General features: G+C 47.8%; 1 protein-coding gene across 4 annotated transcripts in view; it reads right to left on the bottom strand.

Annotated features, from left to right (window-relative positions):
• The window catches only part of MYRF (myelin regulatory factor), a 110633-nt gene that overhangs the window by 87440 nt on the left and 5367 nt on the right, over nucleotides 1-17826 (bottom strand). The window lies entirely within an intron of this gene.

Here is a 17826-nt window from a genome sequence, read left to right on the forward strand (position 1 = left end):
ACCACGAGATGGTCAAAGCTGCAGTTCCCCAGCTTAACCACGAAGACATCATAGGAGACCAAGTTGAAGGCTTTCTTGAAATCCAGATATGACATAAACCTAGTCTCCTTTGTACAGGCAGTGTGTCAGCTGGTCATAAAAGGAGACGAGGTTGGTCAGGCAAGACCTGCCAGCAATGAAACCATGTTGGCTGGCACTCAGAAGGTTGCCTTCCATTAGCCTGTTGCTGATGGAACCTTTGATAATTTTCTCCAGGCTCTTTCCAGATATGGATGTCAGACTGACTGGCCTGTAATTCTCTGAATCTTCCTTCCTTTCTTGATGATTGGGACCATGTTGGCTCTTTTCCAGTCTTCCAGTACCTCTCCCAAATGCCCCAAGTTCTCAAATACCTTCGCCATAGGGCATGCTGCAATGTTCACCAGCTCCTTCAGGACTCTCGGGCACATACCATCTGGGCCCATGGACTTATGGATGTCTAGCCTCTTGAGGTGTTCCCTCACTTGATTTACATCAATTGTGGGCCCATCTTCCACACCCTGGATGCTTTGTGTCCTGTCCGACAGGGTGACCCCCTTGAGCAGGTGGAAGACCTACACAAAGAAATCATGTAGGAGACTGGCCGTTTCCTGAGCATCAGACATCAGCTGCCCCATCTGATTTAGCAGGGGTCCAATGTTGCCTTTGTTCTTTCTCCGACTTCCCACATACCTGTAGGACTTTGTTGTCCTGGATTCCCGTGGCTAGTCTGAGTTCAGTTTCTGCCTTGGCTCTTCTGGTCCTGGCTTTATGGTCCTCTCTCTACAGGTGTGGACAGTGCTGTGTAGTCCTCCTTGGTGAGAAAATGGGAATTATATCTGGTGTAGGCTTCTCTTTTTAGTTTCAGGAGGTCCAAAAGTTCCCTATTAAGCCAATGGGGTTTCCCAGCCTGCTGACCGCCTTTCCTGTGGGATGGAATGGACTTTCCTTGTGCTTCGAGGATTGCATCCTTAAGGAATAACCATTCCTTGTGGACTCCCCTTTCTGAGAGGCCATAGTCTTTTAAGTGCCTGAATGACCAGTCTCCTGAGTTTGTGAAAGTCAGCCTTCCCAAAGTTGAGAATTTCTGTTTTACGGAGAGATAGGTCTGCCCTGCGCTGGACAGAAAAAGTGATCAGATCATCGGTTCACCAACCTTCCCCTCAATCCTCCGGTCTCTTACCAGGTCATCCCCTTTGGCCAGAACCAGATCCAGCACTGCCTCTCCCCGAATCAACCCACAGACCTCTTGTGTTAGGTAGAGCTCATCAATGCAAGCGAGGAAGCTATGTGACTGGTCAGATTTGGCCGTGTGCTCTTCCCACAAGATGTCAGGGAGGTTGAAGTCACCCGTGACAATCATGCATCGGGATCATGCAGCCTCAGCCAGTTCCTTACTTAATTCAAGATCCAGCTCTTCCTCTTGGTTGGGAGGTCTGTAATAGACTCCTACAATTATATCCCCTTCCCCATGCTCTGCCCATATTTTAACCCAGAGGGTCTCAAGATGCCCTCCTTAATTGCTAAACTCAGTTTGAAGGGAAGTGTACTTCTCCTTCATGTAGAGAGCTACCCCCAACCCCTCTTCCCAACACGGTCTCTCTTGTACAAGGTATAGCCTTCTATACCCATGGACCAGTTGCAGGTGGAGTCCCACCAGGTCTCCGTTATCCCTACGAGATCATAATCTTTGTCACTCAGGAGAAGAGCCAGGTCCTCTTGCTCGTTCCCCAAACTCCTGGCGTTTGTGTACAGGCAGTTGAGCCTGCTAGGGAAAGCCCTGGGCTTCCCTGCACACTGGGATGTGACCTTTCCTTGGGCTGTCATCGGAGTAGGTTCACTTGGGCTACCTAACCTGTTAATACTATAGTTGACATGACCCAGGCTTGAACTATTAGTTGACCACCCATCCCCCAGCAATCCTAGTTTAAAGCCCTGTTAAATAGGTCAGCCATTCTGGCCAAGAAAAGCTTCTTCCCTTTCAGGGTGAGGTGGAGGCCATCCCTTCCCAACAAGCCACTGCCTCTCTCCCTGAAGTGTGGACCATGGTTGAAAAAGCCAAACCCCTCGTGATGGCACCGTCGCCAGAGTCTTCTGTTAACCTCTTCGATGCACCTTTCCCTCCGATGCCCATGACTCATGACTGGGAGGACCAAGGAAAAACTACCTGTTAATCAGGAAGCCTAGAACAAGTTGAGATGCAACTGACAAGAAACATAAAAGACAAAACAAAGGGATTCTACAAGTATGTCAGAAATAAGCAGAAAACCACAGAAAATGCGAGTTCCTTATAGAATGAAGATGGCAAAATAATTACATATGATGCAGAGAAGGCTGAAGTATTATATGCCATTTTTATATCAATTTTCACAAAAAGGGTCAGCTATCAGACCATGAGTGCAATTAGCAGCAAAGATAGAGGAGGAGACAAGCACCCTAGAGTACTGAAAAAACAGATTAAAAAAAAAAAATTACTTGAAGAAGCTAGATGCTTTCCAGTCAGCCAGACTGGATGGGATACAGCTTAGGATACTGAAGAAATTGACTGAGGTAATTCAGAGAAATTGGCTATCCTCCTTGAGAACTTGGGGAGGTCAGGTGAAGTCCTGGATGACTGGAAAAAGGGAAATATAGGCCCATCTTAAGAAAGGGAAGAAGGAGGACCAGAGGATGATACTCCAGTTGGTCTGACCTCAATACCTGGAAATATCATGGAGTAGTTTCTCAAGGAATACTTTGAAGCACCTAGAGGAAAACAGGGTGAATGATCAAAAACAGCCAGTATGGATTCACTAAGAGCAAGTCATGCCCGACTAACCTGATTTCCTTTAAGGTAACAGGTTCTGTGGATGGGGGAAGAGCAATGGACGTGATAGATCTTGACTTTAACAAGGACTTTTGACACTTCCTCCCATGGCACTGTTATCCATAAGATAAGGAAGTACACAGTATATGAAAGTACTATGAAATGGATCATCATGCTCAACAAGTTATCAATGGCTCAATGCATTAGAAGGAGGTATCAAATGGGGTTCCCCATAGATCTATCCTAGGTCCAATATTGTTCATATTTTTCATTAATTATTTGGACAATGGGATTGAGTGCACCGCAAATTTAAGGATAACATCACATTGGGTGGAGTTGCAGACACTCTGAATGGTAGAGCAAGGGTTCAGAATGACCTGGATAGACTGAAGAAATTATTGCAATCCAATCAAATGAAAGACAACACGGACAAGTGCAGATTTTGCACTTGGGATGGAATAATTGCATGCCAAAATACAGACTAGGGAATGACTGGCTGGGCTGCAGCACTACAGAGAAGGACCTGGGGGTAACAATGGACCAGAAGCTGAATATGAGCTAACCATGTCCTCTTGTTCCAAAATCAATAATAGCATACTGGGTTGTATTAACAGGAGTGTTACTAGACAATTAAAGGAAGCAATTCTTCCACTGTATTCAGCACTGGTGAGGCCTCACCTAGAGTACTGTGTCCAGTTTTGAGTCATGCACTTCAAGAACAAATGTGGACCAATTGGAAAGAGTCCAGTGCAGAAGAAGAGGCTATGAGAGGAAGAAGAAACTGTTTCCTATGTCAGCACTTTACTAGCAATGTTGCTACCTCTGTGTAGGTAATGTTTGAGGCAATGTTTGTTAATTTAGCTCTTTAAACTAAAGAGGGAGACCAAGATTCCATGGGGAGAAATTCTTGCTAACATTTCTCACGTCCTTGGAAAAGGTGTTTTGTCCTTTGTCAGGATGTTTTTAATCCCTTTTTGTGTTACGTGAAGCTAACAAAGTCCAAAGTTGTTCACCCTGGACGTTTTCTTCCACAGCCATTTCTGTTGAAATGAGATTCTTCTGTAGTTGGAAATCATCTGGGTTACATGTGTTAGATTTTCTGTAGGAGTTTCTGTTGGTTGGCTTCCCATGTTTCACTCTGAGGTCCGTACTGAGCAAAAATTCTCTGAGGCAGAGAGTCTGGGCACTGTCCGTGTCCCTGGAACTGATATTCCCTTACCACACTGGGAATTGCTGCCTCTTCTGTCTTCCTTTCCACCCTGCTGCATACATCTTCATAAGATGAGGCCTGTCAAAAACTCTTCTGAAGCCACAGGGAGAATTTCCAGTTCCTATCTACCAAGATCTACCCCGTTTATGACTTGTCATTTCTCTGACAAATCCTGTACTCTTGCCAGCAGTCCCAGTAACAATATGATTAGGGCCCTGAGAACCAAGATTTATGAGGAAAGCCTAAAAGAACTAGGATTATTTAATCTAGAGAAGAGAAGATTAAGGGAGGATTTGATAACCATCTTCAAATATTTGGAGACTGATTATAGAGAGAATGGAAATAACCTTGTTTCTGTGGATATAGGAGACAAGACTAAGGGCAATGGCCTCAATCTGCAGCAGAGGAAATTTAGGTTGAAGATTAGAAATAACTTTCTAAATATGAGGGTGGTCAAGCATTGGAATAGGCTACCTAGAAATTATGGAATCTCCATCCTTGGAAATTTTCAATAGCAGATTGGACAGACACTTAACTGGAATGGTTTAGTCAGGGATGATCCTGCCTTGAGCAGGTGGCTGGACTAGATGACCTTGTGAAGTCCCTTCCAACCATACTCTCCGATTTATCTATGCCAGATGGATACATAGGATCATCAGAAAGAGTCCAGCAGATAGTGACAAAATTGATTTGAGAGCCAAAAAGCAAGACTTACGTGGAAAGTCTGAAAGAGCTAGGAGTATTTAGCCTTGAGAAGAGAAGACTGAGGGGATATATGATAATAGTCTTTCAAATACTTGAAGGATGATTATAAACAGGATGGGGACACCGCCTGTGGTTGTAAGGGACAGGACTAGGAACAAGAGTCTCAAACTGCAGCAGAAGAAATTTAGGTTGGAGATTAAGAGTTCTCTATGAGGTCAGTCAAGCATTGGAACAGGTTACTTAGAGAAGTTGTAGAATCTTCATCCCTGGAAATTTTCATGAGCAGATTGGAAAGACACTTGACTGGGATGGTTTAGTCAGGGATGATCCAGCCTTGATGGACTAGATGATGACCTCATGTGGTTCCTTCTATTTCTACTTTCCTAAGTTATTTTCAGCACGTTTCTGATGCACGCAATTCTCTTTAAATTCTTAAATACACAGTTCCTATTGTGGCAGCTCCTAAAGGTCCTGGTCTGTGTCCTATTGCACTAGGTATTATAAATAAAAATAACAAAAGGACAGAGAAAGGAATGTCCTAAGGAGGTCATCATGTTTAGATTTCTCCAAAGCATTTGACTTGGTACCAAATAATCTTTGGTATAATCTCTTGAATTAAAAACTTGTATTACATGGAATTTCTTAGACAATTATTAAATTAATTAGAAAGTGGTTTATTGACAGATATCAAAATGCATCTCTTCTGAAGAGATGTCAGGGAGAAGAGCCATCCCTACCAGGGTCTATCCACGGGTTGGTTAAACAATATTCAGTGTTTTTATCAATGATATAAAACCTGTGCTGGTTATGCTTGCAGATGGCACAAAGATTGGCATGATAATTGATGAGGAAGGAAGGTTACTCTTACCAACTGTGATTTGAATTACCTGGTTAAATGGCCATAGTCCAATAAAAAGCACTTTAACTAGGCCACACTAAATGGTTAAGCGGTCTGGAAGTCAGGAATGCAGGCTATCCCTATGGGATGGAAGACTCCATATTGGAAAACAGTGATTCAAAAGCAGCCAGTGGTCACTGTCAATAATAAATGTGGCATGAACTCATGGTGTAGTGCTGTGGCTAATAGGGCTAATGTGATCCTGGGATACATAAGAAGGGGAAGATCCATTAGGATGGGGAAGTGATATTGCCTCTGTGTACAGCACTGGTAAAACCTCTACACCCAGTGCCAGGATCCAGACAGATGAAGAAATAGTGGAAAGAATTCAAACAAGGGTCCCTCAAATGGTCCAGGCACTGTAAAAAAAAAAGAAAAGAAAAGAAAAGAAAAAAACCCTTATAATGCAACTCTTAGGGAGCTCAGCCTATTCAGCTTATCAAGCCTAAAAGCTGAGATGTGACTTGATCACTGCTGTGGGTATGTACAAGTAGAAAAAATAGCCCATATTATGGTACGGGGGGGGAGTCTTGCAAAAAAAGGTTTGATCTGAAATCTGGGATTTGAAGCAGGACATATTAAACCTTGAAACAAGACAAATTCCTAGCAGGGAGGACAGCTGTGCAATGGGACAGTTTTCCAAGTATGTGGTGGGAATTCATCAGCTGTTTGGAGTACAGAACATCAGTGACTCAATAATTGTACAGCACCTCAGTCCTACCCTTGGGCACTGCTGTAATAAACATGACACGTAACAATGATACTAACGCATTGTTTAGAGCCTCTAAAATGAGCTCAGATTATCTTTCTAAGAAGCATGGTCCAGTCCTGCTTCTAGGAAAAGTACTACTGCCAGCTTGCTTGGCAGGTCAGACCCAATGAACACCATAGATCCCTTTCTCTCTAAGCCCAAGACAAAATAGATCCAATAGACGGACAGCCTGACAGTGAAGCCCAGGGAAACATTGAAATGGAAAAACCCTGATCATGGTACATCACTGTCCAGGATTTCTGCACCTTGTGTTTTAGGATTAATTTCTCAAAAGTAAATAAGTGGTTAAGAGCCAATTTAAGGCTTTCAATGGGACCCAGGCACTTGAGCAATTTAGACACTTGACTCCTCTCCTATTTCCTTCCCCCACTTCTGTTCTTGGCTCCTCTCTAATTTAGCAGCAGCAGGAAAATTAATTGGCATTATTTATCCTAACTACCAAACCAAAGACACTTAACAGGATCAGACTGAACTCTGCCTTTCTGTGCACCTCCCATGACACAGCTGGGAGAAGGGAGGTGGGGGACTACCTCTAACCTTCATCCATAATCCTACAGCCATGATTCAGAGATTGTAAAGGAAGTGTGGATGGCAGCCACAACAGAACCAAAGTGGGGATTACTCCCTTACTCCAGAAAGGAGAGACTACCAAGACCCTTAGGGTCAGAGATGAACAGGCAGGTGAGCCTTGTGGCTGGATCCTCACCTTTCACAAGAGCTCAGATGAACTCTGGGAATCTTCTTTACTACAAGAATAATTGATGGAGGAAAGGGTGACCTCAGCATGGGGTAACAGGTGCCCCAGATCTCCCTGCATTCCCCTCCAGCCCTTGGGGTCATATGTACACAGGTTTATCCAGGGCTTCAGAATACACCAGGAGATGAGCAAAGAAGGGATTTGTTCTCAAATGTACTGCTCTTGTGGTATAAATGACATTAGGAGCAAGAATTAAATGACAACACTGCTGTCCAAGGTACTAGAACATAGCTGTACCAAGGACCCTTATTCCAGCACCTCACACATAGCATGTGAGAAGCAAACAATTTTTGCCTTCCAGTAACAACATCCTGACCCAACCCAAGCTGCACCACTCATCCAGTGATTCGCTGGTGTTCCAGGCACCAACGCCTCTATCCAACCACCAAGAAATCCTGTTCTACTCTCTCTAAAACCCTCAGTCCTTAAAGCTCTGGTCCTTCCAGGATAACTTCCCACTGACACCCCCTCCTCTCCTCTCACTCTAAGTATAACATTCTGAATTACTGGCATCTCACCATTTATATTGCAGTAGTCGTTAGAGGTCTCAGCCAGGAGCAGGGTGCAGAATGAATACAGAGTGAGAAACTGTTCCTGTTTCCCTAATCACAGAAAGCAAGTCAGACAAAGGATAAAAGGGGCAAGAGAGCACTGAGAAATGAAGTGACTTGCCCACAGTCAGCTGAGAAGTCCGTGGCAGAGCCAGGAACAGCCCCGTATCAGGCCTCTGGAGTCCAAGTCCAGTGCTCTATCCTCTAGAACCCACTTGCCCATTCATCTGAGGCAGAGCACATGGATGACTTGCCAAGAAAGGCTGAGGCTGACAGACTTAGCAACCCCAGTCACTTGAACTCCTCTTTTTCTTGGATCCTGGACTGAGCACATGGCTGACTGGTGATACTGGAAGCCTTACTGTTGCTTCAATTACATGTTTTTGCTGTATACATCATCACTGCTTTAAAGAAAGCTTGAAACATTATGGATAATCTGTGCTGAGCCTCTCAGCGCTTCTGCAAGTTTCAACAAAGCCCCCTAGGATGTCACTAGGCCAGGAGGGTAGATGACCACTTGAGGGTGATCCCAGGTCAAGTCAGTTTAGAAAGTGAGTGGGAACCCCCCAAGAACCATGCAGGTTCTACATGGGGGCGCTGTTGGCAGTCCTCCCTGCAAATGCTGCTATGTTGAGACGCACTCAGGATCAAAAGTCCCATGGTTCTTTTAGCAAGAACAGGGACATTAACCAATGTCTTGGATAAATTCCAATTATGGTAAATATTACCACTAATCCCCCTAATTAATGGAATTAAGTCCATTCATTCCTCCCTCTTAGTTTTAGTGGAGCAGCATATTGTTCAGAGCAGCATTATACAGGAGGTCTGACTAGAGGAACAAGTTGTCCCTTCTGGCCTGAAACCCCAACAGATTTCCTGCTTGCTTTTTTTGAAGACTGGACACCTCCATATGCAACTGAACTGTACTGAGACACGTCTGCATACAGTGTGCCTAAGCAGGACCTTCCCGAGTCCACCCTGTCAGCCATTACCACCCACCATCCCATACTCAAGCCCACCTAAGCCAGGACACATTGCCCCCATGGTATGAACAGGCCCCAAAATATCCACTGGTAAAGACCAAATGTTGTCAATTTGCAAAGGGACAGGCCAAAGACAAATGTGGAGTCACTAAGTAGACTCTGTTCAACTGCTCCTACAAATGGAGCAATGCTGTAAACTGAGGATGCATGCCACTGAGGTTCAATCCCCAGCTATGCAAAGGTCACTGTCCCACCTCAGAGAAGTCAACCCCTCCCTCTGCACTGAGGAGCATGCCTACGCCACCTCTCTGCCAGGTGTGGACATGCAGTGGTGAAGCACACCCCCATTCAATTCACTCCCACCCTGTATGCACCAGCTCCCAAAGCATGACAACATACCTGCCGTCAAGCAGCCTAGAGCACCGCTGTCTGGCTGAGGCATGCTTGCTGCAGAGTGCTCAGAGCCACTCAAGGAACTTGCATTACCCATTATCTGATCTTTGTTGCCTGTAGGATGGAAGTGACAAGGCAAGGCCTGCTTCATGGTGATGGCATGGAGATAGAGATACGCCCTTAGCAACCCCTCTAGGACATGGCAACAGCATCTTCCCAGTCCCCAACCCTTTGGTTTTGTCCAGTGCAGGGCTTGTCTCCCCTTGTCTCTCCCACACAACGAGGCCCTGATCACACCTGCAGGCTCTGGTCCTCACCACAATGCAAGTACTGGTGACTGAGCACTTCCAAGACTCTTGGATTATTAAACCTTCCCCTCAGGAATGTTTCAAAACCTCTGGATGACCAAGCTTGTGAACCAGCCAACTGTGAACCTGAGAGGCTCTCCTGTGTGTTAAAACAACTGCCCCAACAGCTCAACTGGAACAGCATCTGGGGCTCAAGCCCATACAAATCACTGACCTGACCACGACTCCCCACGTGAGGAACAGTCCCTCAGTGAACAGCATATGCGCAGGACTCTGGCTGCCCTTCCACTCTCTAATGCCATATGCTTCCTTCCTCCACTTCCCTCAACAACCAGTGAAATGAAACCACTGCCCACCCTGCATGTGCCATCACCCAGATCTGCCCTTTGTTGTGCCCTCATACACAGGGTTTCCTGCAGATCACAAATTAAATGCACTTTAAAAAACATTACTGAGAAATCTCCTGCTCATGCTCCAGCCAGGTCCTCAGTTGGTGCAAAGCAGAGCAAGCCCTGACCACAGTGGAGCTGGGCTAATTAACATCAGGAAGCCTGGAATGTTAAGTGTCAAGTGACTGGCAGGGATCCTTCCTCCTTTCCAAGGCAGGCTGTTGTGGTGACACTTCTCTGGTCTTACCTAGACCATGCCCTCCCACAATGGGTTTAGAACGACTCCAGCCACTCCCCACCCCCCAATCAAGAGCAATGGGGCTCTAACTTATACATGGTACACAGGGTATTTCTAACAACTTAATGACAAAGCGGGGAGAAAGTCTGTGCCGTGACTACCCTAATGGGGTGTTTCACCCACAGTGGCAGAGCACTCAGTCCTCCACCGAAGAAATGAGCCCTACCTACCCACTTTTTATCTCCATGCATCAACCTGGGGAATAATGTCATGGGGACCCCCTTGCAGCATGCTTAAGACTTGTACATCTGTCATACTCAGAATCATAGCAGGAATAGATGAGCCAGGCTCATCATGTCTTGGAGAGACAGTGCTCTCTGCCACCATGGCATAGACAGACCCTACAGGTGCTGCTGCTGGGTATTCCCAGAGTGCCTGCACCTACAAAGCAGAGTATTAGGGATTTCCTCCATCCCAAGGTATCTTGTGGGGGGAGTATCAGCATCACAGCATCTGGGCCCATTGGGACATTCTGAGAGCAGAGAAACCCAGTTCTCGAGCAGAGGAGACTTTGCCTGAGCAAACCAGGTCATCTCAAGCACTAGATTCTCTCACTTTCTTGCCCTATGACCTACAAATTTGCTTCCCTTTTTGAGTCCCTTTGCCAGCTCCTCCCCCTGCCCCCAGCACAGTATCTAGCTTAGACCTCTCCTCCTAGCCTGCAAAGCTCTCCCCAGCTTGGCATTTTTCTACATTGATTCTCCGTTTTTACTTCTTCTCGTTCTTCTCTGAACATCTCAATGCACTGTCCCTCAGGATGGAACCCACCCAGTTGTCCCTTTCTCTCCATTCTCGCCTCTCTTTAAAGTTTCACCTTTTTCACTGTATCCAGAAGCCAAGAGTTCAGAAGTAAATCAGAAAAGGGAAAGACCAATCCAACAATTCAAAGAATCCAGTTTTCTGTGCATCTGTGGTTTAGGTCTCCTCAAAGCAAGCACCACCTTTATCTCTGTACCATACTCATGGCTGGTCACTGCATTATCAATATGTAACTTATGATGAAACAATACTAATGGCCCTAATTTAGCACATCATTTAAGCAGGTGCTTTCCCCTTGAAAGCAAAACATGCATGTCAGTACTTCACTGACGATAAACCAAAATCTGGTTAGTTGATTTCCTGTTTATCTGGGTTGCCAGTGTCCATCTGAAATATATTTTGAAGAGAAGCAGTGATGGGTAAAAAAAGCTAAAAAAAAAACAACAAATGTCTAAGGCTCCTGACAACCCCCGAAGATCACTAAACCTAAGTGATTGTTAAATCATAGAATCATAGAAGTAGGGTCGGAAGGGACCTTGTAGATCTTCAAGTCTGACCCCCTGCCTGGGCAGGAGGAAAACTGGGCTCAAATGACACCAGCCAGGTAGGCATCGAGCCGCTTCTGAAAGACCCCCAGGGTAGGAGCCAGCACCACTTCCCTTGGAAGTTGGTTTCAGATCCTAGCCGCCCTAACTGTGAAGTAGTTCTTACGAATGTCTAATCTAAACCTACTCTCCAACAACTTGTGGCCGTTATTCCTTGTTATTCCGGAGGGCGCTAGGGGAAACAAGGTCTCCCCCAAACCCTTCTGGTCCCCCCTAGTGAGTTTGTAGACGGTCACCAGGTCCCCCCTCAGCCTTCTCTTGTGAAGGCTGAACAGATTCAGGTCCCGTAGCCTCTCATTGTAGGGTCTGCCCTGCTGTCCCCGGATCATGCAGGTGGCCCTCCTCTGGACCCTCTCAATGTTGTCCACATCCCTCTTGAAGTGGGGTGCCCAGAACTGGACACAGTACTCCAGTTGTGGCCTGACCAGTGCTGCGTAGAGGGGGAGGATCACCTCCTTGGCCCTACTTGAGATGCACCTGTGGATGCACGATAGGGTCTGGTTAGCCCTGCCAACCGTGACCCATGTTCATCTTGGAGTCAGTGATGACTCCAAGATCCCTTTCTGCCTCCATGCTCTCAAGAAGGGAGTTTCCCATCTTATAAGTGTGCTGCTGGTTACTACTGCCCAAGTGCAGCACCCTGCACTTGTCCGTATTGAAACATATTAAAGATCTTAAGCAACCTGCATTTATTATTATTTGGGTCACATTAGTGCCTCAAGGTTGTGATCAAAATTGGTGCCCCACCGTATGGAGTGCTGTAGTCACACAGGAGGAGGTAGTCTCCTGCCCCAAAGAACTAAGAGTCTCAATAGATAAGATGGACACAAATTAGGAAGGGGAAAAAAGAGGAAGCAGCTCCTAAAAGATCACAGAGCATGCCCAGACTGAGACTTTCAAAGGAGTTAGCTTAGAGGTCTAAATCTCCAGAGTCCCTATCCAGGGCCTTGTCTCCTGCCCCATAGCACCCTCTCCAGTAACTGCTATTTGTCTGATTCTGAACAACACAACGAGGCCAGCTGGCATGACTCTTTGGGTCCCATGCACTACCACAGTGTTGCAATGTTTAGGTTGCAGATTTCATTGAGAAAGTTTAAGTCCCACCAAAAGCTGTTTTAGTGGATATTTTCTATTTTAATCGTAGATTCAGAATTTTTGAGGGCAGAAGGGACCATAGCTCTCGGAGTTGGAAGTGGAAGGTTATGTGGACCTGACAGGGTCCCTCCAACCTCTGGCTCCATCCCCTATTGCTCCTGACCTGTTAAGCTTAAACCTGCGCAGCCTGCCATTTTCCAGTCTGATCCTGTTTTTGTTTTAACTCCTGGTGAAATATGTAGTCAGTAATGGTTAAAAAAAAATGGAGTAATTCAACCTGCCTGCCCCAGTGAACTGGGAAAAGGTGTCTAGGGCTGTGGAGGGAGAAAGATCTAAGAGGACAGGAAATAGGGATGAACAGACACAATGAGGGTGGGATGCATTAGGCAGGATGGGGTTGGTGTAAATTAGCTTCTGGCTTATGAATCCCTAGTCACCTGCTTCTCCCATGCCCTGGAACAGAGTACATAAGGCCATTTACACACAGCCCCATGCCCTTCTCACCACCTGCCTGCCCAGAAGCACCTCTGAGCTGTCCCAGAAGCTAACCTGGTGCTTTCCCAGCCACTGCCTCACATTGCCACTTGACAGCTGTAGCTGGCTGCTCTCTAGGCTCTCCTTCCTGCCATTTGCAGTCACTGCTTCAAAACAGGCAAAGTTCAGGGAGATAAGTGCCCAGCCTGAGGTATCACATTACCAGGCTGGGGAAGGAAGCCTGCCATTCATGTGCACCCTCAAGCATTCTCCAGGGCATCCCAGAAGCCCAACAAGAGAAGCCCACCCTGCCTGTGCGCACTGGCCAGGCAATTGAGTGTAAACCATAGAGGGGGTGCCATGGAAGAAGCCAAGGTGACCCAGCCCAGAGGAGACATTGCCAGGGATGGCTCTTAGGGGATATTTAAAGTTCTTGAGCAATCCCACACAGGGTTCCATGTGGAAAGGGATGCAGGAGTGGGTAGAGAAGATCCCCGATTCAGGAGCAGGGTGTGTGGACAGCCTGTCCCTCAGACTTTCCTCACAGCAGGCACTGCCTTTGCATCTCATCCCACTTACCGAGTACACTGATCACATCTCTCCCATCATCCCCATCAGTTTGCCTTCCCAGAGAGGAGTCCAGGCACAGGCTCTCTCCCACAAAGAATGCTTCCTCCTATGATGACTAGTGCTCACAGATGGCACCCAGGATAGGCATGGGTCCTGCAAGCAGCTGCAGCCCAGGCCTGATTTGGGCAGCAGTGGGTTCCTGTTTGCATCTCTAGAGCTAGGGCTGCTCCCCGGGTTCCCTGGCAGCACACATGCTGGGTTAATCATTCTTCAGGTTAATTTAGATCATTGGGGTTCTTATCAGAGAGCACAAAGTCCAAGGGCAAGCGCTCAGCCAATCCGGAACACCTTCAGACAAGCGTAGGGGGGTGGTTACCCAGCATGTTCTCTGCCAAGCTGTCAGCCCCACAGCTTTCCTTTCTGGACAGTTGGCAAATGGTATACATACCCCACTGGGAGTTTCCAGTAGCAACTGCCTCAGAGAAAAGATTTGGAGTCCTGGAGGATCCCTGAGGATCCAATGGGTTTTATCCTGGGGCCTGCATATAGCAGTTCACACACCCAAGCAGCCTGCGGGAAAGGCATGTCCATTCCATTCATGCCAGCTGTGAGGTCCCCCTTCAGCCCTCTGCACTCACATGGGGTCAGTCTCTGCTCGGCATAACACTTTGGCCCCATCAGGGATCTGATGGATCCATGCAGTCCTTAACCAGGATAGCAAGAGACTAGGAAGGGTCTCACTGGCATCTCCAGTCTTTACTGCCAACTAAATGTAAAAGAAAAGTGCCTGTTTACTATATAGGCACTGTGGGCCTTGGCACACCAGAAACCATAATCCTCCCTCTGTGGTTAGAAGGAGGCCGCTAATTGTATAGCAACTAAGTGCTTGAGACAAAGGATGAAAAAGCAGGAAAAGGAATACAGGTTATAGGTTGATAACCAGGGCTCCAAGGTAAGACACCAAGCAGAGAACACTGGCTAGCTACCTCTGCCCCTCAAACGCATCTAAAAAAGAGTCTGTAGATGAAGCCCAGTGTAACTCTGCCTGGAGACATACCCAGAAATGTAAGAGAAAAACAGCCCCATAGTTGCCCAGTTAACCCCAACCAGTGCCTCCTTCCTGGTCTGGTAGACAGGGAGGTTCACCAGTACGTCCAAAGGACTTGGTGAGGCTACGAATGGGATGTGCATGAAATAAAAGGTGCAGGGAAAAGTGCAGCCAGAACCTCAGTAGGAAGTTCCTGAGGAGACAGTAAAGGGGATGCAGCCTGGCTCACTAGAGAAATCAAGAGAAAAAACAGGGTGAAACAGGTAGAGGGGAGCCCACCCCAAGCCCAGGTCACTGCTGTGGATGATCCATCAAAGCAAAAAGCAACAGGTTAATGCTGTGCAGTATTTGCCTGACTCTGGCTGCACTGATGAAAGTAGAGGCAAATCCATCCTTCAGAGATCCATGAGGCTAAGAGCAGAACCCCAGTGAAGGAGGGATGCAGCTCAAACAAAATACAGCTTTCTTCCACGTTGTCTCTGTGGCAAAGCCATCATGCGCTTCAGCTCCAAAGGATCCCTTGGTGACCCAATACAAGATTTGTTCAAGCCAGTTCTGCCTCAAATTGCCCCAAGATACCACTCACGAGGTAAGGGCTGTTAGTTCACCTCACAGCAAGGACTGGGAAGGTCACGGCTGGGCCTGTCTCAGCTGCCCAGCCCCTGATGAGTCCATGTCCTAGGCAGGCTCCTCTCCCTGAATCCTACCCACCAGCTACAAGCAATAAAACCATACAACAATCACTCCCACCCCAGCCAGCTTCCCAGCTACCAATGCGTGCTTATCTCAACCAGCATCCCCATCACGCTCCACTGTCAGGAGCCCTTGACCACCAGCACCCACAAACACAAGAAGGAACCCTCCCCAGCCAACCCTCTCTGCCACAGAGGTGTCACTTCAGTCAGCAACCCCCGGGCCCTGTTTCAACCTGCCATTAGCAGACACCCTCCTCTCCACTCAGCTCCTCCCAGGCACCAACCAGTGAGGTTGAGCCAGTGGGGTACCAAGCCAGCAGCCCCAGATCCCCTGTGCCAGCAACAGATGCTTTCATCTGCTAGAAATTGTGGCAAAGAACTTCTCGCTCCCCAGACACCTGAACTCCAGGGCAGCTGCCATGGGCATCAGTGCAGGTTGCTCTCTCTCAATCACAGCCTCCTCCAAGATAATCGCTTATCCCTTTGTCAAACCCTGCTCAATAGCTCTCTGCCCTGCTTCCACTCTCTCCCCTTCTTCCCTTCTCCCCTGGTCTCAAGCCCTGGGAAAGGCCCAAGGCAAGGATGGGGCCAGTGAGCAGAGGCTGGGGAGCAACCCCATGACAATAATGTTTCAACTGAGATAGAAATTTGCTCTGTGGTGGCCATGCACCACAGGGCAGGCCGAGGGCAAACAATGTGGCCACGGCTTCTGGGAGCCTCCTCCTTCCATCCTCCTGATACAGGAGCTGCACTTTCTCCCTGTGGCTCAGAAAGTTCCCAGGGTCCCAGGTTGCTGGTCTTTTCCTTCCCCTGAAGTAAAGGAAATGGATGGGAATCCTCCTGTTGTGCACTCTCCTCAGCAACCTACATGCAACAGGGAGTCGGGCAGGGAAGAGAAATCAGATATAAATGAAGGCACAGGACTGAAAAGTGTGCAGACAAGAGAGGAAGCAAGGAAGACAGACAGGCAGGAGGAGAGGAAAGATCAGCAATGGAAGGGTTAAGGGGCCCCATGCAGTTACCTGTGCGGATCCAGCGCATCCTGAGTTGTGCCAAGGGCAGGTATTACGCTCCCACTGGGTCCCCGCTCTCCCCCTTTGTCATCACGCTTCCTCACTCAGCTGCTCTGAATCCGAGCGCTGCCGCCTACCACATCTATTCCCTTTGTGAATAATGGGGGGGTTGAGGAGGAGGTCGGGAGGCTGCCACCTCTGTGCAGCACCTCACTTTAACAGGAGGCACACACTGGGATTTGGGTCTGCAAAGGGATTACCCTGAAGGCCAGTCATGTGTTTGTGCTGTACCAGGTTCTCCAGGACCTCTCTGTCACAGGCTAACTCAGCTCAGCCAAGCACTCCATGCACAAAGCCTCTTAGCTTCCCCAGCGCACTGACGAGGCCCAAGAGAGACTGCACCAATCCTCATCCTGCCTCCTCACCTTGAGATGGGATACCGACTCAGGGAAAGGTATGCCCTGGGCTCAAGGCAAGTAGCTTCCCCAGGCTGCCCTTGGACACAGCAAGGGTCTCTCTGCTCTCAGTCATGGGGCAAAGCAAACCCAGAACACCAGTGTTCCTCCTCCCTGCCATTGTCAGCTGCTCTCCTGCTGCCCTCACACTGTTCACAATGACTGGCTGAAGTATGATTTCCCAGGGAAAGTCAGAAAGTCAGAAATGGCCCTAGAGCTGAGGAGAGCCTTCAGAGGAAGCAAACAGCAAAGGCTGAGCCCCAGACAGGCAAGCTGGTGAGCCTGTGGCCAAAGCCGAGACCTGATCCTCAAGGAAACACTTTTGACTGAAGCTAGTGTTGACAATTCAATACCCCCGAGTCCATAATGACCTAAGCCACAACCCAGTGTGAAGGGAGCCTCTGTTACAGGAGAGGCCATCTTTCCAACAAGGCATCAACCTGAGGCTCTGCCCTTCTCACGGTCAGTAAAGGACCCCTGCCACATTCCTAAGGGCAGGAGTGTTAATGCTAGTGTCACACACATACCAAGTCAAGTAATTATGCTCTGCCAGCCAAGACGATCCCTGAATTTTCAATTATATCAGTACCTCATCTCCGGTTTTGGAACCAGTTGCTTATCTAATACGCTTCTTGGCCTTTTTATAGGCTAAGATCAAGTGTAGACGAACTCGCTCTGGGTCCTTAAATAGCTGCTGTGTTCTGCCCCAGAGCTGCCTACATTTTGACATTCAGAGAAACAACCCCTACGACGTATACATAGAGCCAGATGAAGGAGAGGCGCTGTGGAGATGCAAGCATGCCACAGTGCCCTTCCTGCTCCTGTCTCCCCCTCACTGCTCTTGTCTTCACCCACTTATCCTTCCTTTCCTTCCCACCATCTGGGAGTAATGAGAAGGACCTCAGTGCAAGAGGCTGCCAGGTCAGGTACACATGCGAGTTCAAGCATTTCCACCGGGTCATGCAGGGCCAATTCTGCTCATTTCAACAGCAATACCTCTGCTACCTCCTCCGCAGCATTCCTG

The sequence above is a fragment of the Alligator sinensis genome, unplaced genomic scaffold (genome assembly GCF_000455745.1).
Source record: "Alligator sinensis unplaced genomic scaffold, ASM45574v1 scaffold437_1, whole genome shotgun sequence".
Lineage (NCBI taxonomy): Eukaryota > Metazoa > Chordata > Crocodylia > Alligatoridae > Alligator > Alligator sinensis.